The sequence below is a fragment of the Engystomops pustulosus genome, chromosome 11, assembly GCF_040894005.1.
Source record: "Engystomops pustulosus chromosome 11, aEngPut4.maternal, whole genome shotgun sequence".
Taxonomy (NCBI): domain Eukaryota; kingdom Metazoa; phylum Chordata; class Amphibia; order Anura; family Leptodactylidae; genus Engystomops; species Engystomops pustulosus.
The window spans coordinates 28,947,161-28,974,817 of NC_092421.1; the positions used below are offsets into that span (position 1 = coordinate 28,947,161).

General features: G+C 43.7%; 1 protein-coding gene across 2 annotated transcripts in view; it reads left to right on the forward strand.

Moving 5' to 3' along the window:
• Nucleotides 1-2,149: 2,149 nt before the first annotated feature.
• Nucleotides 2,150-27,657, forward strand: part of LRRC20 (leucine rich repeat containing 20) — a 436,150-nt gene continuing 410,642 nt past the window's right edge. The window contains exon 1 of one of the 2 annotated variants that reach the window (XM_072130515.1): nt 2,150-2,301. The gene's annotated coding sequence lies outside the window, so the exon portion shown is untranslated. The remainder of the gene's footprint in view (nt 2,302-27,657) is intronic. The other variant, XM_072130514.1, reaches the window with a different exon arrangement.

Here is a 27,657-nt window from a genome sequence, read left to right on the forward strand (position 1 = left end):
TGTTCGCGTTTTTCTTGCGTTTTCGGTGCGTTTTTCAAGCGCCTTTTTTAAGTCAATGGGAGACTCGAGCATTTTTCAAAGGGACCATGGTTCGGGAATAAAATGTTTTATTTAATTGAAAAAGAATGTCTTCTGATAAGTTAGCAGATGTATGCAAACATCTACAATCTTTTCTTCACTGTTCCGCGTGTATATTATCTCCCGACAAGTTAGCAGATGTGAAGAACAGTGAAGAATAGAATAAAAGCAGTGAACACAGGATCATTTAAGTGAAGAACACAGTGAAGAATAGATTGCAGATGTTCGGCACATCTGTTACTTGTCGGGAGATATGCGCGGAACAGTGCGAACAAAATAGTATGTGAAGAACAATATATATGTGTGAAGAACACATTGCAGATGTTTCTATACATCTGCAATGTGTTCTTCACACATATATATTGTTCTTCACATGTTATTTTGTTCGCACCATTCTGCGTATATCTCCCGACAAGTAACAGATGTGCCGAACATCTGCAATCTATTCTTCACTGTGTTCTTCACTTAAATGATCCTGTGTTCACTGTTTTTATTCTATTCTTCACTGTGTTTTTTTTAATTAAATGCTCGATCTCGAGCAGGGTAATTATTCACGTCACCTAGCAACCCATCCGTTTAAAACACATTGCACTCGCAATGCTTGCAATGCGTCTCCATAGACTTGAATGGGGCGGGAAAAACGCGCGTGAAACGCAAAAGTAGAGCATGCTGTGATTTTGACGCGCGTCAAAACAAACGCACGCACGTGGAAAAAAAAGCTAATGAGGAAAGGCCCATTGGAAACAATGGGACAGAGTGCAATGCAAGTTCTGCGCGTCAAAAGCATGCACAGAACTCGCGCATGAAAAACGCTAGTGTGGAAGGGGCCTAACTCCTTCATTGCGCGTCTAAACAGAATCAGGGTGCAGTTACACGGTGCGTTTTGGTTATGTTTTCATTGTGTTTGGAAACGCATTACAACAGCTGAGGAGAGGTGATTTGCCTAATCACCTCTCCTCAGCTGCAGGAATGTGTTTCAAAACGCAATGAAAACACAACCAAAATGCAATGTGTGACCGTGGCCTCAGAGCGGTACGTGCGATAGCACCCTCAGTTTAAAAGCATGCCACGTGGGAAACCAGCCCCATGCAACAAAATGGCTACGTCCTTCAGGTCGCATCAACAGGTTGTGTTTTCATTGCATTTTGATATGAATTACATACAACAGCTGTGGAGAGGCGATTTGCCGAATATATTACTGTTAATATTTTGAGTTCACAAAACGCATAGTAAATGGGATGTAAACATGTTTTGACATCAAGTTAACACTGTGTTAACATGTTTTGTTATCACGTGCGTTAGCATTGTGTTAACAAATGTAAACAGTAATGGAAGACTTGAGGGGTTAAAGAATTAATGTAATGTGTCATTTAGAGAACATAGTGACACAGAACCCACAAGAAAATGCAGCAAATATGTATTTTTTTTGTCAGTTTCCATCATTTGGTCAATATTTTTCAGCTTTCCAGTACATCATTGTGTGGAATATTATATGGTGACCGTTTTGGTCACGTTTTAACTGCGTTTGTAACGCATTCCAACAGCTGATGAGAGGTAATTTGCCTAATTACATTACCGTTCACATTTGCTAACACAATGTTAACGCATGGGTTAACAAAATGCATGCATTAACGTGTTGTTAACCCATGCGTTATCATCGCGTTTACAATGCCTTTTGTTAACAGGAATCTTAACATTAGGCAAATCACCTCTCCTCAGCTGTTTCAAACACAATGAAAACGCAGGATAAAACACAACGTGTGAACGCGCCCTAAGTCACAGCTTTTGGAAGGTAAAAAACAGAAACACAAAAAAGGAAAATGGGCTGAGGAAGTGTTCTATAGAAGTAATGCCGGTGACACACACATATTTTTATTTTTATATATATATATATATTTATATATAGCACAGAGAAGTTTGCAGATGACAATAATGATGGACAAGTTCAATGAAAAAAAGATAATATTGTAAGATAATATAATGCCGCGCTTCTGCTAATGTGAACCCTGCGCGGAAGGTTATCGCTGGGCGGACATCGCACTAAATCGAGTCCCCGGCTGTGAGCTGACGAGCGGCAGGTGCAGGCCGCACTGTTGCTGTTCCCTATACGGTCCTCCCGGGGAGTGGCGGCCTGTGATTGGTGGGCGGGGAGCGGCACACCGTGCAGCAGCTGTTCCTGCTCATTCAGTTGAGAAGAGTAGAAGCGGTGGGTGTGCACTGCCGGTGAGTACATGTGCCGGCTGCATTACAGCCACTACATGTGTAGCTGCAGATATGCCAGCAGCAGGGCCACCACATGGGGCTTTTCCTGTGTATTATTATCCTGCCTCCTTATTACACTCCTGGGTTCATTCATATATTCTCCGTATATCATGAGACGTTACTATAATGATTACAGTGATAACTTCTCACAGACCAGGCTGACATTGTTACTCTGGATGTGTCTCTTATTATTTCTATGTTATTACAATGTGTTTATGATTTTGTGTTTGAATAAATGTATAATGTGATATTGATGTTATTATCTGGCATTATGTTCTAGTGATGACAGCTTGTTTTAGTCTATATAAAAGAGGTTTAGTCCTAAGTTCATTTTATAGTTTTACACTGTTTTAGATCCACACCTAATTTTTTTTTTGTTTCCGAAACTTTGGCAATAACCAGAGAATACATACGATAGAGCATGCAGTTACTACATGTAACAAATTTATCACCGTGCGTTGTGTGTGCCACCAAGAAACCGCTTGTGGTTGGCATATTTCAGACAATTAAAGGGGTAGTGTCCAGTAAATGTATCCTCCCTCTACACAATACAATAGGGGGATAAATGTTTGATGATGAGACAAATGAAATCCCCTGTGATCTGCTGAATGGGTAACTGCGAGTACCTATGTTACTTTTTCCAAATCACATTTACCGTATATATTCAAATATAAGCCGAGTTTTTCAGCACAAAAAATGTGCTGAAAAACCCCAACTCGGCTTATACACGAGTCAATAAAAAACCCGTGTACAACCCTTCTGACGCCCCCCCGGGGGGGCCCTCTTTAATCAATCGATGCTCCAGTATCTTCTCCGTGTCCCCGCGCCGTCCGTCGCAGGGATTGTGACGTCCTACTATGTGCACCTACATCGGCACACAGTATGATGTCACTGATCCACAGACGACACGTAGTCGATACCTGAGCATTGATTGATTGATCGATCGACTGAAGAGGACCTGCTGGGGGGCCGTCAGAATGTGAGTACACTTGTTTTGCAGGCTATATACTCCAGGGGGCTGTCTGGCTATATAATGGGGAGGCTTTGACCAATGCATTTCCCACCCTCGGCTTATACTCGAATCAATAGGTTTTCCTATTTTTATTAAAATTAGGGGTCTCAGCTTATACACGTATATACGGTACTTTAATGCTTCTGTATTATGCTGCAGATTTTAACATATGCATAACATAACATATTTAACTTTTGTCAGATAGCCTTACATTCACATGTTTAGTTTTTCAAATGCAGTTTTCGAGTGGAGTGAAAAAAAGAGGAGTAGCACTTCTCAATGATATGTTCCTTAATTATATGTTCCTAATTATATGTTGTCTTTGAAAACTGCATCTTGAAAAACTGAACGTGTGAACGCACCAGTGCCTAAAGCCGGCGACACACGTGGTGTTTTGAACCCGTTTTAAGCAGTCTGTTAAAAACCGCATGCATTTTTGAAAAACGCATCCATTTTGGACCCGTTTTAATTAAGATAATTGGTAAAACTGGTCAAAAAACGCATGCGTTTTTTAACATATGCATTCTTTAAACATACTGCTTAAAAACGGCCAAAAACTGGTTCAAAATGCCATGTGTGCCGCCGGCCTAATCCTGCGGTCACACTTGGCATTTTGAATCCGTTTTTGTCCAGCAAAAACCGCATGCATTAAAAAACGCATCCGTTTTTTGAAAACCCATCCGTTTTTGTTCAGTTTCAATTTCAGGGTAAAAGCATATGTAGCGGAGAGGCTGCGGCATATACACATGGGTAATTCCACGGCTAAACTACAAGCGCCAGAAATTGCCCCAATTTTTTTTCATTTAGAGACCACATCTAAGTTTATTTATAGTGGAAGTTTAACATTTTTCCACTGATGCTTTTTCCGGTTTTTAATACGTTCCAAACTGTACCTCCTAGAGTCATTATTTAATATTCTGTACAAGGTACCGAGAAGGTTTAAAAAATTCCATATACAGTACAATTACTTGCCGCTTTCTCTATGTGGTCTAAATGACACATCCCCTTTATTCTTTGAATGGGTATGATCATGGAAATGTATATTGTTTTTATGTATTGGGAAAAAAACCTTTCTTTTGAAAATATAAATTCTCTCAATTAAAATTGTCATAATCCAATAACCTTTTAAATTTGTTTAAATTTCCACAGAATTTTTACTGACACTACTGTATCTTCCGACTTTTTGATCACAAAATAGCAAATAAAAATAAGGCACTGTGCTGCTGGCAGTCAACTGTAACACAGAAGAGGAGTCTTGGTGAGAATGGTTGACGTGATCGTAGCAGAGCCCTAGATCCTGACACCCATAGAGGTTTATGATGCCTGTATATGGTGCGGTGAGCACACAGGTGTAACTACAGTGGTAGCAGCCATAGCAGCTGCTATAGGGCCCACAGTGTCAGGGGACCCCGGCATCTGGGGTATTGGGTATGAATATGCTTTATGTGTGTATTTAGGATGTGTATGTGCAACATCCCCCCCCCCCACCAGGGCTCAGCCTTTCTTCGGGTGGCTGCAGACAGCTGGGGCCAAGAATACCGGAGTGGCTGGCTTATGCGGCCTTTGGCACGCTATGGTCACAGTGTTTGGTATTGGTACCGGCCTACGGCCTGGCAAATCTCCAGCAGGCGGTGTGTGCAAGTGGAGGGAGAGGCTAATGTAATGAGTTTCTCCCTGAGACAACCCCTGAGTTGTGTATAGAGATCCCTGGGTGATGAAGGATGGGTAGCCTGTGATGGTGAAACAGTCTGATCCAGACTCACAGTTCTTTATTGTAACTTCAATGGCAGGCAACAGCCTACCGGTAACATCTGTATTCAGCAGGCTGGAAAGCTGGTAGGAGATATCTAGTATGCAGGAAGGGTTGCTCACAGCCTGGTAGTAAATTCAGGCTGGGCTGGTTAAGATGGAGCCAAGTCCGGACAGTGGACCTCTGCTCTTGCCTAGTCTCCTTACTGGCTACAGGTGTCAGGCAGCAGGTCTGAGACAACTCTGCTTCCTGATAGTGTGTCTGGATGGCCGCTCTGTAGGATCTGAACACTGGACTTGCTACTCACTGCTGACTAAAACTTCAGACCATGTGCTCCCGCACACAAGGGGTTTTATACTCCCATAGTTAGGTGTAAAGCAATTAGCTTCCAGCCTGCTTTACAATAAGAACACAGCATATCATTTGTTATAGACAGTGGATATGTTAACTGTTGCCCTCCCAGGCAGTGGTCCCAGGTGTAATAACACAATTTCCCACTTTTGGAGACCTCCTAGAGAGGTGATCAGTCTCCCTGGGCAGCTCCTAACACAGAGAGGGCACTATTCACAACAACTACCCAAACTATGCATAGGCAGGGGTGTTGTACATGCGTAAGTAATGTGTATTTCTGTGTAAATGTTGCATTGGTGTATATGATAGTGTATGTACCTGTGTGTATATACTGTATGTAGATTTTTTCCGGGGTAAGTGGGAGCCCATTCAGAAGTATGCTATGGGGCCCTGCCTCTCCTAGTTACACCACTGGCCAGATTCATGAAATGTGTCACACGTTCTTCATGAATCTTGCGCCCTCTGCACTTTTATGGCAGAATGCCATTTTTTGGTGCACTTTCCTATGCTTCACAATTTTGGCTCAAGTTGGACAGAATTGTGGCGCATGGAACGCCTGTTTTGGTGCACATTTTTTCTGTCTTGTTGGACACAAAACTGGTGCAAACACTTCTTAAATACATGTGTTTGCACATTCTTTGCAGTGCGAAGTCAGACAGAAAACTTGTGCAAACATTTTTATTAAATGTGGGCCAGTGTGTCGAACTGCTCCCTCCTTACTGCTGCCGGCTGTGTGCTACTCCCATGATCCAGTCTGGGCGAGCCACGGATGTTGAATGAGGACAGTCTATGTGACAGCATTGTATTGGTGAACTCTTTGATTACATCTAATAATAGGAATTAGTCATTACTCGGGTATGGTATATTTCTGTTCAGAAGTATGTCATCAATATATAGGAGGGGGAAGTCTTAGTATACATTAAACATTTCATACAACATTTCACAGTTGCATTGTGTAATTATTATTTTTTTTGTTCAACTAGTTATGGATTAGGAACTTGATGAACAGTTCTAGAGATATTTGTTTTGAAAGATTTATTGGAACTTGAATATTCTATTTTTAAAGTGATATGGGGTCTGGGGTCTGTGCTGCAGTCTTATCACTGATCATCAAACAGAGCACCTTACATTGTATAGTGGCTGTGCCTCATATTGCAGCTTAGCGGATTCAGATAAATTGGATGGAACTAGAAACATAAAACATTTCATTTGGATGTTCTCTCACTGGGAAACCAAAGTGCCGCAACAGCTTGGTGGAGCTTATCGACACTGGTCCCATGTGTGGAACCCACTTAGGCACACAGCTGCATTTGGCAGTTTTACGGCACACATACCATTCGTGCATGCCTATTAACAGATGGGTAAAGTCTATTGAAGTCTTTGTTAAAAAGAAGAACGAATGGGCACTGGTGTGAGTCGTACCTTAGAGTACATGGCTGGGGGGGTGGGGGATTTATTAAAACTAACTGTTATTAACAGTCTTAAAATCCCCCTCCCTCCGCCTATATCTACTAAGAGGTGGGTGCAGTCTCTGCCAGGTGGGACCTGTTTAGACTATGCCTGACCGAGCGGAGATTTATGCTATAAGCCCCATTGGTTTTCTGACAGGCATACTGCTCTACATACCCCCTTCCCCAGCTTTCTGAGGAAGAAGCTGAAAACTGGTGGAGATGCTGGCAGAGAAGGCATAATTAATCTCCCTCATTGTGGATATCAATAGGCACCAAAATGAAAAAAAATGTGTTACAAATTGGCACTTAATATGTATACATAAATTAAGGAAGGTACTAAAGAAAATACTTCAATTTATTGACATCTATAAATAAAGATGTATACTGTACATAAAAACAGTCTATGCTATGGCCTAAAAAATGTAATCACTTGGAGCAATATAAGTGTGATCAGACTAAACAGATGTGACAAAACTGCAAACAACGCTTCTATTTAGTGGAGGGTCGGTAACTGCTCGTAACATATATTACTAGGATGCAAGGATTCCCATCCGTAGCAGTGTAGTCGGTCCATGACACCGAACTCTGAATGGTCCAGGAACAAACTGTGTGTGAAATCACCATTGGCTTCATTGTTACCTTAGTTCACTTCAATACAATCCTGACAAACGCAGTAGCTTTAAATTGCAGCCATTTTATATTCAAAGCAACAAATTCCGTTTTAAAGGGTCAAGATGTTGATGAATTAGCAAAATCGTTTTTTTTATACAAATCCTATCCACCTGCTATGTACAGAACCCCCATAGCAAAGTGCTTACAAAAATGTACCTGGTCCTTAACGGGAACCTGCCAGCACAAATGGACCCGTCATCCGACCTGACACAATAATCTATATTGTACTGAATAATATGTCCAGCATAATGTGTATATATTATGTCCAGCATAACATGTATATAACTTTTACTTTGATGTATATATGCAGTATCTGTGATATGTATATGGTGTCTGTATACACTGTATGTGAGTATGTTGCATATGGCACTGTATGTATGTGTATATGCACATGAGTGTATTTATATGTGATTGTAACTCGCATCTGTGAGTATACTAATATGTATATTTTTTAAGTGGGAAGGGGGGCCCCATGCAGTAGCCTGTTAGGGGGCCCTGTCTCTCCTAGTTATGCCACTGAGCAAGATGCATTTTGCCGCAATAAAGTTGCTACTTACTGAGCACAAGTGTTTTGGTTCAGGGAGGATTTGGTTCAATAGAATGAGTTTCAATGCAATGTAAACACAGCCTAAGGCTACATGCACACGATGTATGCCCGGGCTACGGAGCGGTACGGTGCCGCACGTGTGCCGCCCATAGAAGTGTATGGGGGGCGTATATCGTCCGTACATATGTCGGCCGTATATACGTCCCCCATACATGTGTGTGAATGTAGCCTAAGGGTGATGCCACTTTTTGAACCTGTTTTTGAATCCGTTTTTGGCCCATTTTTTTTAAGCAAAACGCATGCTTTTTGCTTAAAAACGGGCCAGAAACAAATTCAAAATGGGTTCAAAACGCCATGTTTGGCATCACCCTTAGGGTTTTTGGGGTATTTATTTCAACCATTAAGTGAAATGTCTGGACCATTATGGAAGCATTGTCACCTCCTGTGTCGTCCTCCTCATATATTGTAAGCTCTTGTGACCATTGTACAAGCATTGTCACCTCCAATGTCCCCTCCTCATAGATTGTAAGCTTGTGTGACCATTGTACAAGCAGTCACTTCCTGTGTGAAATGCGTGTGTAGGTGTAATTTACTGTATCTATTAGAACTAGAGAGACGGGTCAGAGGAGGAGGAGCAGAGACCCCAGTAATGGTCGCATGTCCTGTCCTCCTGCCTGCGCTTACCCCTCTTTAGTGTTATTTGATGCCCCTGCTGCTCCCTATATGCGCTATGACACTGGACACACGAGCAGCTGGGAGAAGACTGTGACCGGCATGAGGGACAGTGAGTGCTCCGTGCTGAGGGGGCTTGGCCTGAGCTGCTCTTCTGCGGGGGAGGGGCAGAGACGTCTCTGCAGTGAAGTGGGTCGGTGTGCACATGACTACTCTGTGGCTGTGAGCTCCGCTGTCCGCTCTGTCCCTTACATACTAGCAGGCGGCTGTTGTACTTCACTACTGCTGAGAGCCAGCACTTAAACAATTAAAACACCAGTGTATTTATACGCTTGATGGGTTTTTTAGATGTAAATCAGCCTCTGCATAGACGCTTGTAGAGGTTTTATAGTGATCTCTGAACTCAACCCTTCTTCACTTTATACAACCAATTTACAGCTCACTTCAAAGTAGATTTTGTAGCTGATGTCACCACAATGAGCAATGAAAGAAGCAAAACTTAGATGGTGTTACACTGTTTGATAATATTACGGTAGTGGTTTATTAGGCCAATTGCTGATGACAGGTTCCCTTAAACATAGGAAAGGTATAATCTTTTACAAAAAAATGAGGACAAAGCTTCAATATTTCTATATTTGTTCAGTGTCTCCTACTAATACATGTGTGAATCTCTTCTGCTATCAAGCAAGCATCTACCGCCTTCTGGCTTGTCCAGTGGAGGCAGCTAATGCGCTGCTGTGCTGGTGGATCACATTCTGTTGAGTAGGCATTCAATGCTTTTGTTTGAGGACAGTCCATGCAGAGCTGTATTAGAGCAGTTTTAATGGGTTTTGCAAAGTGTACAAAGTTTCTTAGCAGTAAAACAACAAAGAGAAAGTCAAATTACATCAGCAGCTCCAGATATTTATGTGATGCTATATGACTAACACTTGTATTCTGCCTCTATTTTACATAAATCAGATATTTTATGTTGAAAATGTATACCAAGCCAAGGCTTCAACCTCAGGAGTTTTCAAATTTCTATGTGCCATGTGATATGTTCCACAAGTTCTCTTCTGTTGGAGTGGATAAACACTTATGCAAATTCCACAGTTGTCCTGCGTTGTCTAATTCCCAAACATTTTCCCTGTAATGTCCCCTCTATTAGGAAATCTCTATCAGGAGGTTTTCATTTTTGTAAATGTATGAAAACATTATAAAAACCTATACAAATTTGTATCCCCATGATCGCACCAACCCAAAGAATAAAGTAGACATGCGCATAGTGAAAGCTGTAAAATCCAAGCCCACAAGAAAACGGCGCAAATGCGTTTTTTCACCATTTTCACAGTATTTGGAACTTTTTCACGCTTCCCAGTACACGACATGGAAAATTAAATACCATAACTATGAAGTTCAATTTGTTACGCAGAAAATAAGCCATCACAGAGCTCTTTACGTGGAAAAATAAAAAGGTTATACATTTTTGAAGGTGGGGAGTGAAAAATGGAAGTGAAAAAACTAAAAAGAGCCAGGTCATTAAGGGGTTAAAGTACCCCAGGGAGCATGGAATAATAGTAACAAAAAAAAGGAAAAAAAAAAATTTAAGCCTGTGAGCCCTCTCTATGAACCCGCACCCGGCATGTGACGTACTATTACATCACATGTCGATAAGGGGTTGAATAGATCCTCTTCTATCCTGGCTCTTGTTCTCCTCCCTGCACCACACTGTGGCTTCTTCTCCTCCATGTGCCTCTTTGCTTTGTGTTTTGAACCAGGCAGCAGTACAGTACAACTGACAAGTTCTTGCCACTCCAGGGTCCTCTCCTGCAGGTGCTCTGCTCTGGGTCCTGACCTTCGTGCACACAACCAGTGTCAGAAGTCAGGACACAGAGCTGGGTGACGGGAAAGGACCCTGGAGCAGCATTTGCTTCTTGGCTGCACTCACTGCTACCGGGCCTCCTACACCAATGAACGCTTCCATCAGTTATGTTTCATCAGTAGTGGAAGCATTTATTGGACTCTGATTGTCAGCTTGGTGCACAACTAATGGCTTGACAGGTTATTGTCATGGCTTGTGAAGCCCATATCTTCCTTTTTGTTGAGATGAATGTGGCTGGACTTTATTTACATGCTCAGGAGTGAAGCTCCTCTGCTATAGATAAGAGCAGTGGTCCCCAACTTTCTTGAATTTGGGGACCGGCTGCACACAAATTTTTTTTCCAGGTACCGGAACCAAGGGCCCTAGAATAAATTGTGCGCCCAGCGAAAACCCCATATCTTACCCCAAATGTTTAATTTCCTGCAGCCCCTGACGTAAAATGACCCCTCCTTTTTCTGTATCCCCTTTTATAGTTTCCCCTTTTTATGTAGCCCCCTCCTGATACCACATATACTCCAGTATAAGTCGATCCAATTATAAGCCGAGGCACCTAATTTTACCACAAAATGAAATGAGAAACTTAATTGAGTATAAGCCTAGGGTAGGAAAAACATCCGCTACTCATTAACGAAATGTCCAGCAGCCTCCCCTCAATAAAATGTTCAAAGCAGGACCCCCTCAAAAATGCACAGCCCCCAATAGTAATGTCCCCTGCCTGGCTCCCTAAAACATAAAAACTATATACCCGCCTCCGACTTTCTTCTTTTCCCCGCAACTCGAGGTTGTTCTTCACCCCGCGGCTTGCCAGTGCGCAAACACTATGATGTAATCGGCTGTGTCAGTTTGTGTGCACTGGGAGCGCACATAGAAGGTCTTCTGCCTGTCTGCCAAAAAGCCTTGGGGCGAAGAAGAACCTGGAGCCGCGTGGATAAGAGCAGCGCCAGAGGTGAGTATACAGATTTTAAGGTTTTTTTTTGGAAAATTGAGAAGCCTTTTGGCTTACCAACTCCACAGTCCTGTAACAAAACAAATGCAATATTGGAAAATTGCTCAATAATGATATGGTTAAATAAGTGAAAATTTTGGTATCAAAATTTTTTTATTAGTTTTGCCATATTGGGATGTTAATAACTTCCTAATACTTGTGTGTTGTGGACCTGTGTAGGGTGTTATTTTTTACAGGGTGAGCTTCTGTTTTCATTGTCACTAGTTTGGGAACTACAACCATTTAATCACTTTTATGCTGATTTTTATGCGTTGAAAAATGTCTAAAAAGTGGTGATTTGGTCGCCTGCAGACTATTACATATACTACAGAATGATGGGTCCCGGAGTCGCATATAGACTCCAGGCTGTTATGGGGATGATCTCAACCAAAATGGCAGTGCTCATGGACTGGCTACATTTTACAGGTTAACACCCACAAACGGTGCCAGCACCGAAAGCGGATGTTAGTTTGGGGTGTTTGCCTTGTCATGTTACGTTAAGGGGTTTGTACTGAGCAGAGGTCTTATGGACTGGGCCCTCTCCATGCACAGCACTTGTCTGTTGTGTTATGCAGCAGGCACCTACAGCTAACACCTACAAACTGTAGTATTAACCATTTAAGCGCTCTTGTCAAAGGTGACCACAGCAACTAAATGGCAGTGGCACATGATTTAGTGAAAGCAGTCTAAGTGAAGCAGTATATAAGCCTTATACAGCAATTTAATTGTATTGCAAAATATTGTATGTCTGATCAGACCCCCTAAGGTCTGAACCCCTGGGGGCCTTAAATGTATGTATTAATCTTTAAAGTGTAAAAAAAAAAAAGAAATTACACCCTCTTTCCTTAAACACATCTATGTATAAATGAACAAATAAAGCATAAAACTGGTAGATTAGACATTCTGGTACATGGAGATACCTATCAAAATATAACAATAATTGTCCCTTAGCACCCAAATCACTGCTTTTATGCCATTCCAGATTGCATAGCAATTTGAATAAACAGCAACTTCAAAGTTGTACTGTCCCAAATATACTCTTGTATAAGCCGAGTCCCCAGCCCCCCTCTCCCCCCCATGGCCCCATAAACTTGCATACTCATGAGCTTGTGGATAAGACTTGTATGATTCTGTATCAACCTGAATCAACAAAGTTGTTGCCAAATTATGGTGGATGATCTGCTGGGATTCTTCCCTGTTTATCCCCAGTTTGTGTTAGCACTGTCTCTATCATTCTGATTTCAATAAGATGGCTGTTTCTGTACTTGCAACCAGCTCAGCATGTTGTCGACTATGGCTATTCACAAATTTGGCCTTTTAAAGATTTTAATCTTCTTAGAGTCAACAAACGTTTATTGAAAAATACAAAATAAAATAAACATGTCTGTCATTGGTTGGAGGTTGTTGCATAGTCAACAATATCAGTAATCTGCAACCCAAAGTTTAATGGCAAGCAGAATGAAATACCATGTAGGTTAAAAACCAAGTACATAAAACATTTAACAGGCAAACTCCGAATATAGCCATGTTGCCTCCGATGGGCAAACAGGTAACCAAGGATCAGGTGTAGGGTAGAACAATAGGTTATGTAACAGAAAGGATGGGGTTGGGCTAAAGAACCTAGAAAGGAGAGATTAAGGAAGAGAATAAGAAGATAAAGAAAAGAGTGGCCAGCATTATACAACCTTAGGATATTTATCCAGACGTGACCCCGGTTAGGATTTTAATCTTATTGATTTATTACCTGGTGAGCACATTTCATCTGTGTGCAGCTTCCAGGTTTGGTGGACTAGTTCCGGCTGTGTAATTGTGCAAAATCGAGACTGGTAGCCAGACATTAGCATTCTCTAATGCTCTTTCCACCCATTTTCACTGTTATTCAGCCGGCTCCCTACAGGTTCCACGCATGCGCAAGAACTCTGTTCCTTGCGCAGCCGCAGTAGTAACCAGCGGGCTGCGCAAAGAATGGAGTTCTCGTGCATGTGCGGGACTTGCAGGCAGCTGGCTGATGTCACCGGCTGTCTGCGAAGAGAGGTTGTGGGAATGGATGAATTATAAGTGGTGGTGGGGGGGCGTGAATAATTACAGGACCTCAGAGCCATGCAGCGCTCAGGCTAATTTACATATCTTTCGAAACTTATCTTTCTACTTGGTCGGGAAACAAAGATAAAGCTTGCCCCACCAAGCCACTAGGGTATTGAGCGTGATTATGTGGACAGTCTATCCCCAGTAATCTGGTGGTAGGTTCTTTAGATTTCTACTTAAAAGACGTCTATCTTGTACATAAACCAGGCGTCTACTTGTATATAACACATTAAACATGTTAAATTATGCCATTGGTAAGTACAATTTATTTATCAGAAACCAATCCTTCATATGGCTCTGTAAATGGAAAAATAAAAATTTGGGCTTTTCAGTTCAAAACGTAAATGCAAATACTGTAAGGCTGTGACATTTAAAGATTAAGATATGAATCATGAAGGTGTAAAGGGTCCTCTGCACTCTTCCAATTATAAACATCTTGTAGAAGCGAAGGATAACTATGTGAATATTTTGTTGTGCCTCACCCAGTAATACAAAGAATACACTCATATTCAGGTGTTACTGGTTTAGCAGCTACTGTCACTAGTCTTATTGAAGGTACATTATTATATATTAACGTGAACATCTTTTGTAGTGCATCCTTACCAGGGGCGTAACTTGGAAAGGCTGGGCCCCATAGCAGACGTTGGCATGGGGCCCTTTTCCTCACATACTCGAATACAGTATTTACACTTCAAATAGACAAACATATAGTATATATGCATCATATTACCTACAGAATACTGTATAGATGTGTATATATGATGTGTATATACTGTATCGCTGTATCTATATACGGTATGTCAGTATATTTGAGGTGTATATGCCAGATGTCTGTATTTGGTATTATATACATACTGTATGTGTGTTCATACTGTATAGATGTGTATATAAACACACATAAAGTATGTATGCACCATATAATACCAAATACAGACATCTGGCATATACACATCACATATACTCACATACAGTATATAGATACATCCATACAGTAAATACACCACATACATTTATTTTATGGCATCTTTATGTTCCTTTCTCCTCCCCTGACATTTCTTATGTGAACCGTCGGCTGAGCAGTGTACTATGCAAGATGTGAGGGAGACACTAGGAAAGCACTGATGCTCAGGTATTGTGTTGGATTAATAACCTGGGTTGAACTATAGTAACAAAAATTATCCTGCGATCTGTTCCGGCACTGAGCCCTCTCGACACCATCACCTTTTTATTTTTTCTATGATGGCTTTCACATACCGTGTATACTCGAGTATAAGCCAAGTTTATCAGACCAATTTTTGTGCTGAAAATTCCCCACTTGGCTTATACTCGAGTATATATATAAATGAGTACTCACCATTCCGACGCCCATGGCAGCTCCTCCTCAATCTTTATGTGCGCGGGCACCGGCTCCAGGTCCGCGACAGCTCTGTTGGCAGCTCTCCTTCTTCATGGGCGCCGACTGTAGGTCCGTGAAAGGCTCGGCCGATGCACAACTGTGATGTCAGACGCTACATCACAGTTGTGCGCCGGCCCGGCCGTGCGCACTGAGCTGTCGCTGGCCTGGACCGGCATCTGAGCACATGAAGAAAGAAAAAACGCTGCCCACAGAGTTGTCGCGGACCTGGAGCTGGCACCCGCAGGCTACACAATACAGGGGGCTGTCAGGTTATATACACTTACCGGCCACTTTATTAGGTACACCTGTCCAACTGCTCGTTAACACTTACCTTATATACTCGAGTATAAGCCTAGTTTTTCAGCACAAAATTTGTGCTCAAAAACCCTAACTCGGCTTATACTCGAGTCAACTAAAAACATAAAGACAAAACTCATCTTTCTGACGTTACCCATAGGTCCTCTTCTGTCTGAGACAGTCTGAGACAGAAGAGGACCTATGGGGGACGTCGGAAAGATGAGTACAGTGTTATTTTTTTTCCTACTACAGGGGCTGGGCAGGCTGTATGCTACAGGGGTTGGGCAGGCTGTATGCTACAGGGGCTGGCAGACTATATACTGGGAGGCTGTAACCAATGCATTTCCCACCCTCGGCTTATACTCGAGTCAATAGGTTTTCCCAGTTTTTTGTGTTGAAATTAGGGGTCTCGGCTTATACTCGGTTCGGCTTATACTCGAGTATATACGGTAATTTCTAATCAGCCAATCACATGGCGGCAACTCAGTGCATTTAGGCATGTAGACATGGTCAAGACAATCTCCTGCAGTTCAAACCGAGCATCAACTGCTGATCTACTGGGATTTTCACGTACAACCATCTCTAGGGTTTACAGTGAATGGTCTGAAAAAGAAAAAACATCCAGTGAGCGGCAGTTCTGTGGGCGGAAATGCCTTGTTGATGCCAGAGGTCAGAGGAGAATGGGCAGACTGGTTCCAGCTGATAGAAAGGCAACAGTGACTCAAATCTCCACCCGTTACAACCAAGGTAGGCAGAAGAGCATCTCTGAACGCACAGTACGTCGAACTTTGAGGCAGATGGGCTACAGCAGCAGAAGACCACACCGGGTGCCACTCCTTTCAGCTAAGAACAGGAAACTGAGGCTACAATTTGCACAAGCTCATCGAAATTGGACAGTATAGTTTGGAAAAACGTTGCCTGGTCTGATGAGTCTCGATTTCTGCTGTGACGTTCGGATGGTAGGGTCAGAATTTGGCGTCAACAACATGAAAGCATGGATCCATCCTGCCTTGTATCAACGGTTCAGGCTGGTGGTGGTGGTGTCATGGTGTGGGGAATATTTTCTTAGCACTCTTTGGGCCCCTTGGTATCAATTGAGCATCGTTGCAACGCCACAGCCTACCTGAGTATTGTTGCTGACCATGTCCATCCCTTTATGACCACAATGTACCCAACATCTGATGGCTACTTTCAGCAGGATAATGCGCCATGTCATAAAGCTGGAATCATCTCAGACTGGTTTCTTGAACATGACAATGAGTTCACTGGACTCAAATGGCCTCCACAGTCACCAGATCTCAATCCAATAGAGCATCTTTGGGATGTGGTGGAACGGGAGATTCGCATCATGGATGTGCAGCCGACAAATCTGCGGCAACTGTGTGATGTCATCATGTCAATATGGACCAAAATCTCTGAGGAATGCTTCCAGCACCTTGTTGAATCTATGCCACGAAGAATTGAGGCAGTTCTGAAGGCAAAAGGGGGTCCAACCCGTTACTAGCATGTTGTACCTAATAAAGTGGCCGGTGAGTGTATACTAAAGGGGGGGCTGGCTATATACTTCATGGGGGCTGGCAGGCTATATTTTTTACTAAGTGGGTTCTCCATGCAGTTCTCCATTTTTAAGCTGCAACATTGTAGCAGATAACGGTGCTCCTGATACTGCCCCCCATCTTGCTGCACCAGTGCTGCCTGAGGCAAGAGGCTCAACTCTCCTCACGTCTGGTGCACCCCTGGTCCATAATCTTGTGTAAAAGTGTCGGTCAATCTATAGGTGGGACAGTGGTCTAGTGTAAAGGCACTCTACTACTATACTAAAATAAAATTTCTTTATTCTACGTGTAAAAATGTTGATTTTTAATTTACAACCGAAAACAATTGTAACCATATTTACTACTACAAATTTGCACCCAATTTTTTTCATTGGCTTATATAACCATGAATTTGTGCACGCTTGATTCTTTTATTGGTTTTGGTTGAGAAGGTCGCTACAGGGAATGTAACTAGTAATCAAATATTATTACCATGTATTAAAATGTTACGCAAGCTGAGACAATATGCAACCAGTATTCTCAGATAGCTCTTGGCAGTGATTCAACCAGGTCAGCGATGAGAATTTATTATAGCCGTGCCCTAATTTCAACCTCTTCCACCCTACCTGAAACAGAGCAGCCAAAAGGGTGATCCAAAACAGGAACCTGCCCTATCCAACCCAGATATAATCCTGTTTCTTGTTTGATTGAGCAGTCACTTAGATGTCATTGTAATTATTTTCTCCCAAATCCATAGTGTGCATTAGTATAAGCAGCTACTAATTAAAGACTTGAAAGGAAAATATATATTTAAAATACAACCAAACTTTACTTCACAGAAGCTACTTATTTGTACAACTTAAGACCTCTCCCACACTTGGGTTGCAGATCACGTCAGAGTCTGATCAGGGTTTAGTTAGTAAAAAAACTGACATTTTTCATCAGAGTTCAATCAGTTTTCAGTCACAGTTTGTTCAGTGGCTGAGTTTTTCACACAAGTTTTCAATGCAATTTCAATGCGTTTTTCATGCGCAGATAACGTGCGTGAAAAGGACTGGGGACTGAGCTCTATCTTTTCTATGACAATGAATCAGTGAAAAATGCATTGCACTTGCATGTGTCTCAGAGCGCAATGCGTTTTTGATGCGTCTCCATAGACTTGTATGAGACTTAAACGTTAAAAAAAAACGTGTGGGTGACAAAATATGCAAGTCTGAAAAAGCCTGTTGATTACAATGGGTCAGAGTGCAATGCAAGTTCTGCACGTGAAAAGCACGTGCGTGCAAAACGTAAGTGTGAAAGAGGCCTAACCTCCACAGGCCTTCAGAAAAGTCACTTTTTTTCCTTTTTTTTTTTTTTTTTTTTTTACATTTAATTGTAAAAGCCATAACTATTTTATTTATCATTGTATGTCGTTGGTTGAGGGCTTGACTTTTGCAAAACAAGTTGCAATTTGTTTGGGTGCCATTTGAAACTTATTAACTCATTAGGGAAAGACTAAATTAAACATCAACACAATTTGTTCTATTTAAGTTTAAAAAATTTGTGTAAAAGTAACATGTTATCTTTATTCTGCAAGCTAGTATGATTTGTAAGATGTCAAATATATATATGTATGTATGTATATACCGTATTTTTTGGACTATAAGGCACTTCTTACTGTAGGACGCACCCCAGATTTAGACTTCCAAAAAAGGAAAAATATATTTTACACCAATTAAAATATCCGCACAAAAGCAAAGCACACACAGATCTGCTACATCCATACATTTACATACACCCCTCAGCTATGAAGACACAAACAGAAATAGTACCACACGGCGCATGGCTACATACACCGTGCACTGCTATAGACAGTGGGCACTGCTACATACACAAATACACACACTGACTGGGCACTGCTATACACATAAACACACACACAGCTCTGCTATACACACATAAGGAATACACTAGGAACTACTCTGAATACACATGAATACATAGACAGCCCTGCTATACTCACATAAGGAACACACTAGGACAGTGGTGGCGTACCTATGGCACGGGTGCCAGAGGTGGCACTTAGAGCTCTTTCTGTGGGCACCGGGCCTTCGCCCCAGCGCACCAGACAGGACTGGAAGAATCTTCCTGAAGTTCCAAGCAACTTAAACGATCCTGCTTTCAGTCATATTTTGATACTTACTTCGCTACTTGGGACTGTAGGAAGAGGGAGGCTGAATAGACAGGGCCGAATTATCTTTGGTGGACCTCCTGCTGGCCCCTACAGGTCTACAGAGGGACACTGGAAAGCTAAAATGATGCAAATTTTCTATCTTTCTACTGTGTTGCTGTTTTCAGGAGGCCAATATGATTGTTGAAGAACAGGGAGCAGTAAGTTACTGCTTAAATTTTTGGTTGGCACCTCGTGATAAATAAGAGGGGTTTGGGGCTTCTTTTTTGGCACTCGGCCACTAAAAGGTTCGCCATCACTGCACTAGGAACTATTCTGAATACACATGAATACACACACAGCTCTACTATGCACACATAAGGAACACACTGGGCACTACTATACACATAAACACACACACAGCCCTGCTATACTCGCATAAGGAACACACTAGGAACTACTCTGAATACACATGAATGCACACACAGCTCTAGTATACACACACATAAGGAACACACTGGGAACTACGCTACGCATTTATAAACACACACAGAACCCACCTCCCCTCCTCTTCTTCTTACCCTGTCCTAGCGCAGCATGTCCCTATTCTCGGCAGTATAAGGACCTTGGTGATGTAGGAAGCATATAATTAGACACATGATTCTGACATCACCACAGGTCCTGTAGGCAGTGAGTAGACATGTCTGGACACCCGGGAGAGGGGGAGAGTAGCGCGGAGGCTCTTCTCTTTGGGAGATTGGGTGCAGCGCTATGTCAGTGCTTCGTCTGATCTCCGTTACAGTGATCAGGAGGGTCTGGCAGTGCTGGATCCTCCTCACCTTCGGTCTATAAGATGCTAAACAATAAAAATGCTATAATGTTAAATCGGAGTGGTACAAATGCAGCAATACCAAAAGTGGCAGGATTTTACAAATAATTTTAATTTTTTATTGTAATAAAACGGAGTGTATGTAGAAAAGGAGGATTATTTGTTTTATTTATTTTTCATTCTAACACTTTTTTTTAAACTTTTTAACTTCTTACACAGATTGCACCTTCTATACACTGCAATACCATAGTCAGCCAGTGTATTAAAGGGAACCTGTCACCAAGAGACCCATTTTTAGCACTCCCCCAGTCCCCACAGAGCATAGTACAAAAATTTTTGTATTAAAAATTGGTTTTACAGAAAAAAAGATATGTTACATTGTACCTTTCATTAGCATCTGTTGTGTGACTAGGCAGTTGCCTTTTGGGAGGAGCTGGAAAGGAGCAGTTCCCCCCCCCAACCTTGGGATTCAGCTCCTCCATGTGACCTTTTCAAATATATGAAAGCACCCATCACTGGGCTTAGCGACGCCCCCTGCTCCTCTACAGCCAATCCCGAGTGAGGGGAGTTATTCATATATTTGAAAAGGTCACATGTTTCCCAAGGGTGGAGGGGGACTGCTCCTTTCCAGCCCCTCCCATTAGGCAACTGCATAGTCACACAGCAGATGCTAATGAAAGTTACAATATAACATATCTTTTTTTCTGTAAAACCTATTTTTTATACAAAAACACTTTGGCAGTGTATGTACTATGCTCTGTGGGGACTGGGGAGTGCTAAAAATGGGTCTCCTGGTGACAGGTTCCCTTTAAGTCCTGGCTCTGGATCTCTGGCTGTGCCCAATGCTGTGATCAGTTGATATAAAAAAAATTTAGGGGATGGGAAAGCAGAAATGCAGAGACCATGTGTCATCCTTACCTCCTGACGTCTACTTCCCACATGTGGTCTGCAGCTACTGGGCTACATGAACTAGTATATGTATTAGTGTATAAGTCTATGGATGTGTATATGCAATATGAATATACTGTGTGTGTATGGTGTGTATATCTAGTGTATGTTTATATATGCTGTATGTCTGTATATAGTATTATATTTGTATGTTTTATGTACTGTATGTGTGTGTTTATGCTGTGTTAATACTGTATACATGTGTATATATGGTGTGTATTTACTGTATGTGTAATAATATGATGTATAGTATACTGCATGTGTGTGTATGTAAGTGTATAAATATGTGTTATTCTGGGTGTACAAATATGTATATTTTTTTAAGGGGAGGGGGGCCTTATTCTGCTATGGGGCCCAGTCTCATGGCATACCATGCAAAATTAGTAACAACTTTAGTCTTTATGTAGTTAAATGTAATCTACCGTAATACTGGTCTATGTATTCATGAGACAGTATTACATGACCCTCAACACTTTTTATCAGCACATTTGGGTAACTGTTCCAGTTACCCAAGAGCGCTGGCACATTGCGTGAACATCATTAGGGGATTCAAATTTGAGAAATTTCTTTCATGGGCAAACCCCTTTGACTACCTGGTGCAGGGCAGTGGAGTAACTAGGAATGGCAGGGCCCCGTAGCAGACTTTGGCATGGGGCCCCCCTTCCCACTTAAAAATTATACATATTGGTATACTCACACATGCAAGTTACAATCACACATTTATACACTTATGCACAGTCATATAGAGCATATACACACACACACATACAGTGATATTTACAAACACACAGCATATATACACATATACAGTATATGCAGACGCCATACACAGTATACACATCACAGATGCAGCATACATACATCACATATATGTTATATACATATTATGCAGTACAATGTTCAGCATAATATGGATATAATGATGCACATCCTCCACTTTTTAGTGTGTCAGGTCAGATGCTGGGGCCCCCTGACACTGTGGGCCCCATAGCGGCTGCTATGGCTGCTACCACTGTAGTTACGCCCCTGGTGCAGGGTATAGTGTAAAGTGTGAAGCGATTTCAAAGATCTTGCCATTTAATAAGCAGAACAGAAATACAATAATTGACCTGGACATTCAGAGCCCAATGATCCTCAGTCGTGAAGGGGTTAAAATCTTAGTATGTCTTGATGTGAGTCCTGATTAGAACAGCGTTCCTCCTCAGAAGATTTCAGGCGGCTTCACATGCAGAAGTGCAACCTAGGAGATGAGCAAATTTTGTAGATTTTACCACTGAATTGCTCATAACTAGAGATGAGCGAACATGCTCGTCCGAGCTTGATGCTCGTTCGAGCATTAGCGTACTCAAAACTGCTCGTTGCTCGGACGAATACTTCGCCCGCTCGAGAAAATGGCAGCTCCCGCCGTTTTGCTTTTTGGCGGCCAGAAACAGAGCCAATCACAAGCCAGGAGACTCTGCACTCCACCCAGCATGACGTGGTACCCTTACACGTCGATAGCAGTGGTTGGCTGGCCAGATCAGGTGACCCTGGGATAGACTAGCCGCTGCCCGCGCTGCTCGGATCATTCTGTGTCTGGATGCCGCTAGGGAGAGAGCTGCTGCTGGTCAGGGAAAGCGTTAGGGTGTTCTATTAGCTTACTGTTAGGCAGGAGTGATTCTCCAAGAACCCAACAGCCCTTTTTAGGGCTACAATAACGTTCTACTTTTTTTTTTTTTTTATTTGCATCAAGTACCATTTTGTGAGGAATTAGCAGGGGGACTTGCTACCGTTGTGTTTAGCTCTTAGTGGCACACATATCCACCTCAAACACCAAAGTGGGAAAATTTAGTAGGGGTTGGATTTCAATTAGGCACAGTCTGCCATTTTTCCTTTTTTATTTTACGTTTATTTTGTTTAATAACTCAGTGTCATCTCATCTGGCATAGTAGTGTGCTTTCATACTTGGCTAGAAAATAGCCATAGGAGAATCCAAACGGCTTACGCCTACAGTAGCGTTATATATTTGATTTCTGGTTGATCTGCTGGTGGCTGTACTTGCTGCAGTGCATCTACTAGCCAATTGTCAGCAATTTGTAGTGAGACTTGCGACCGCTGTGTTTTGCGCTTAGTGACGCACATATCCATTGCAAAGACCGAAGTGGGAAAATTTAGTAGGGGTTGGATTTCAATTAGGCACAGTCTGCCATTTGTCCTTTTTTATTTTACGTTTATTTTGTTTAATAACTCAGCGTCATCTCATCTGGCATAGTAGTGTGCTTTCATACTTGGCTAGAAAATAGCCATAGGAGAATCCAAACGGCTTACGCCTACAGTAGCGTTATATATTTGATTTCTGGTTGATCTGCTGGTGGCTGTACTTGCTGCAGTGCATCTACTAGCCAATTGTGAGCAATTTGTAGTGAGACTTGCGACCGCTGTGTTTTGCGCTTAGTGACGCACATATCCATTGCAAAGACCGAAGTGGGAAAATTTAGTAGGGGTTGGATTTGAATTAGGCACAGTCTGCCATTTGTCCTTTTTTATTTTACGTTTATTTTGTTTAATAACTCAGCGTCATCTCATCTGGCATAGTAGTGTGCTTTCATACTTGGCTAGAAAATAGCCATAGGAGAATCCAAACGGCTTACGCCTACAGTAGCGTTATATATTTGATTTCTGGTTGATCTGCTGGTGGCTGTACTTGCTGCAGTGCATCTACTAGCCAATTGTGAGCAATTTGTAGTGAGACTTGCGACCGCTGTGTTTTGCGCTTAGTGACGCACATATCCATTGCAAAGACCGAAGTGGGAAAATTTAGTAGGGGTTGGATTTCAATTAGGCACAGTCTGCCATTTGTCCTTTTTTATTTTACGTTTATTTTGTTTAATAACTCAGCGTCATCTCATCTGGCATAGTAGTGTGCTTTCATACTTGGCTAGAAAATAGCCATAGGAGAATCCAAACGGCTTACGCCTACAGTAGCGTTATATATTTGATTTCTGGTTGATCTGCTGGTGGCTGTACTTGCTGCAGTGCATCTACTAGCCAATTGTCAGCAATTTGTAGTGAGACTTGCGACCGCTGTGTTTTGCGCTTAGTGACGCACATATCCATTGCAAAGACCGAAGTGGGAAAATTTAGTAGGGGTTGGATTTCAATTAGGCACAGTCTGCCATTTGTCCTTTTTTATTTTACGTTTATTTTGTTTAATAACTCGGTGTCATCTCATCTGGCATAGTAGCGTGCTTTCATACTTGGCTAGAAAATAGCCATAGCAATAGGATAGCATTGTTTGGTTTTAAAAACTCAAAAACACAAAAAAAAAAAAAAACACAAAAAAAAGTTAAAAAAAAATTAAAGCTATAACTCTCATTTTAAAAATGTTTAACCCGAGGGCTAGGGGTAGAGGACGAGGGCGGGGACGTGGGCGTCCAACTACTGCAGGGGTCAGAGGCCGTGGTCCTGGCCGGGGTGAGACACCACCTGCTTATGAGGGAGCAGGGGAACGCCGCAGAGCTACACTCCCTAGGTTCATGTCTGAAGTTACTGGGACTCGTGGTAGAGCACTGTTGAGGCCAGAACAGTGCGAACAGGTGATGTCGTGGATTGCTGACAATGCTTCGAGCAATTTGTCCACCAGTCAGTCTTCCACGCAGTCCACCCATGTCACCGAAATCGCCACTCCTCCAGCTCCTGCACCTCAGCCTCCTCCCCCCCAGTCTGCCCCCTCCCAGGAAAATTTGGCATTTGAACCGGCATACTCTGAGGAACTGTTTTCTGGACCCTTCCCACAGTCACAAACCACTTGTCCGGTTGCTGCTGAGCAATTTTCCGATGCCCAGGTTTTCCACCAGTCACAGTCTGTGGGTGATGATGACCTTCTTGACGTAGTGGAAGTGTGTAAAGAGGTGTCCGACGATGAGGAGACACGGTTGTCAGACAGTGGGGAAGTTGTTGTCAGGGCAGGAAGTCCGAGGGGGGAGCAGACTGAGGGATCGGAGGATGATGAGGTGACAGACCCAAGCTGGGTTGAGAGGCCGGGTGAACACAGTGCTTCTGAGACGGAGGAGAGTCCTCGACCAGAACAGGTTGGAAGAGGCAGTGGTGGGGCCAGACGGAGAGGCAGGGCCAGAGCTGGTGCATCAGCGCCAAATGTGTCAACTAGTGAAGCTCCCGTGGCGAGGGCTCTTGCGGCGAGGGCTAGATCTTCAGAAGTCTGGAGGTTCTTTAAGGAAACACCGGATGACCGACGGACTGTGGTGTGCAACATTTGCCAAACCAGGCTCAGCAGGGGTTCCACCACTACTAGCTTAACTACCACCAGTATGCGCAGGCATATGAATGCTAAACACCCCACTCAGTGGCAACAAGCCCGTTCACCTCCGGCCGTGCACACCACTGCTCCTTCCCCTGTGTCAGCTGATAGTCAGCCCCCTGCCCAGGACCCTGCCACAAAAACCCCATCGTCGCCTCCACGATCCTCCACAGCATCCACCAGCGTTCAGCTCTCCATACCCCAGACGCTGGAGCGGAAACGCAAATATAGTGCAACCCACCCGCACGCCCAAGCCCTTAATGTGCACATCTCCAGATTGCTTAGCCTGGAGATGCTGCCCTATAGGCTAGTAGAGACCGAGGCCTTTCGCAACCTCATGGCGGCGGCCGCCCCTCGGTATTCGGTCCCCAGCCGCCACTACTTTTCCCGATGTGCCGTCCCAGCCCTGCACCAGCACGTGTCAGACAACATCACCCGTGCCCTGACCAACGCCGTTTCTTACAAGGTCCACCTGACCACGGACACGTGGACGAGTGCTGCCGGGCAGGGCCACTATATATCGCTGACGGCACATTGGGTTAACTTGGTGGAGGCTGGGACCGAGTCTGACCCTGGGGCTGGTCATATACTGCCGACGCCGAGGATTGCGGGGCCTACCTCGGTCCAGGTGTTTCAGGCCTACTATGCCTCCTCCTCCTCCCACCCCTCCTCCACCTCCTCCTCCGAACTACCATCCGTGGGCACGGCGCCATCAGTCGGTAGCTCTAGGCACAGCAGCAGTGCCGTTGCTAAGCGACAGCAGGCGGTGCTCAAACTGCTGAGCCTAGGCGATAAAAGGCACACCGCCCAAGAGCTATTACAGGGCATCACGGCGCAGACTGATCTGTGGCTGGCACCGCTGAACCTGAAGCCAGGCATGGTTGTGTGTGACAACGGCCGTAACCTGGTGGCGGCTCTGCAACTCGGCAGACTGACACATGTGCCATGCCTGGCCCATGTGTTAAATCTGATAGTTCAGCGTTTCCTCAAGACATACCCCAATCTGTCTGATTTGCTCACGAAGGTGCGCCGCATCTGTGCGCATTTCAGGAAGTCCAGCACAGATGCTGCCACTCTCAGGGCAGCGCAGCGCCGCCTCCAACTGCCCGCTCACCGACTGTTGTGCGACGTGCCCACGAGGTGGAATTCAACACTGACCATGTTATCCAGAGTTTACCAGCAGCGCCGAGCCATTGTAGACTGCCAGATGTCAACTTCCACCAGAACTGGTAGTCAGGTCAGTCAGCTTCCTCAAGTCTACAATGAGGAGTGGACGTGGATGTCTGATATCTGTCAGGTGCTGAGTAACTTTGAGGAGTCAACACAGATGGTCAGTGGCGATGCCGCCATCATCAGCCTCACCATCCCGCTGCTTGGCCTGTTGAAAAACTCTCTGATCAGCATGAAGTCGGAAGCTTTGCGCTCGTCACAAGAGACGGGGGAAGAAGATTCCCTTGTTGATAGCCAAAGCACCCTTAGGTCTGTTTCTCAGCGCATATCGGAGGAGGTGGAGGTGGAGGAGGATGAGGAGGAAGAGGAGGAGAATGTTGGCGAGACACAAGAGGGGACCATTGTTGAGTCCTTTACTGTTCAGCGTGTATGGGCAGAAGAAGAGGAGTTGGAGGAGGAGGAAATGGACAGTCAGGCCAGTGAGGGGAGTGAATTCTTACGCGTTGGTACTCTGGCGCATATGGCAGATTTCATGCTAGGCTGCCTATCCCGTGACCCTCGCGTTCAAAGAATTTATTCCAGCACCGATTACTGGGTGTTCACTCTCCTGGACCCACGGTACAAGCAAAATCTTTCCACTCTCATCCCTGCAGAGGAAAGGAGTGTGAGAATGCATGAATACCAGCAGGCCCTGGTGCACAAGCTGAAACAGTATTTCCCTTCTGACAGCGCTAGCGGCAGAGTGCGTAGTTCTGCGGGACAAGTAGCGAGGGAGAGTAGGCGAGCAGGCAGCTTGTCCAGCACTGGCAAGGGTACGCTTTACAAGGCTTTTGCCAGCTTTATGTCACCCCAGCAAGACACTGTCACCTGTCCCCAGTCTCGGCAGAGTAGGGCTGATCTTTACAGAAAGATGGTGAGGGAGTACGTAGCTGACCATACCATCGTCCTAAATGATCACACAGCTCCCTACAACTACTGGGTTTCAAAGCTGGACATGTGGCACGAACTGGCGCTGTACGCCTTGGAGGTTCTTGCCTGCCCTGCCGCTAGCGTCTTGTCCGAGCGGGTTTTCAGTGCAGCTGGTGGCATCATCACAGATAAGCGTACACGCCTGTCGACTGACAGCGCTGACAGGCTGACGCTTATTAAGATGAATAAAGCCTGGATTTCTCATAATTTCCAATCTCCACCAGGTGAAGGAAGCTCAACCTGAATAATTGATCCACTCCTCCTCCTCCTCATTTTCCTCCTTCTCCTCCTCTTTGTACAGTAAAGCAGAGGAAACTGGCTATTTTTTGACAGGGCCC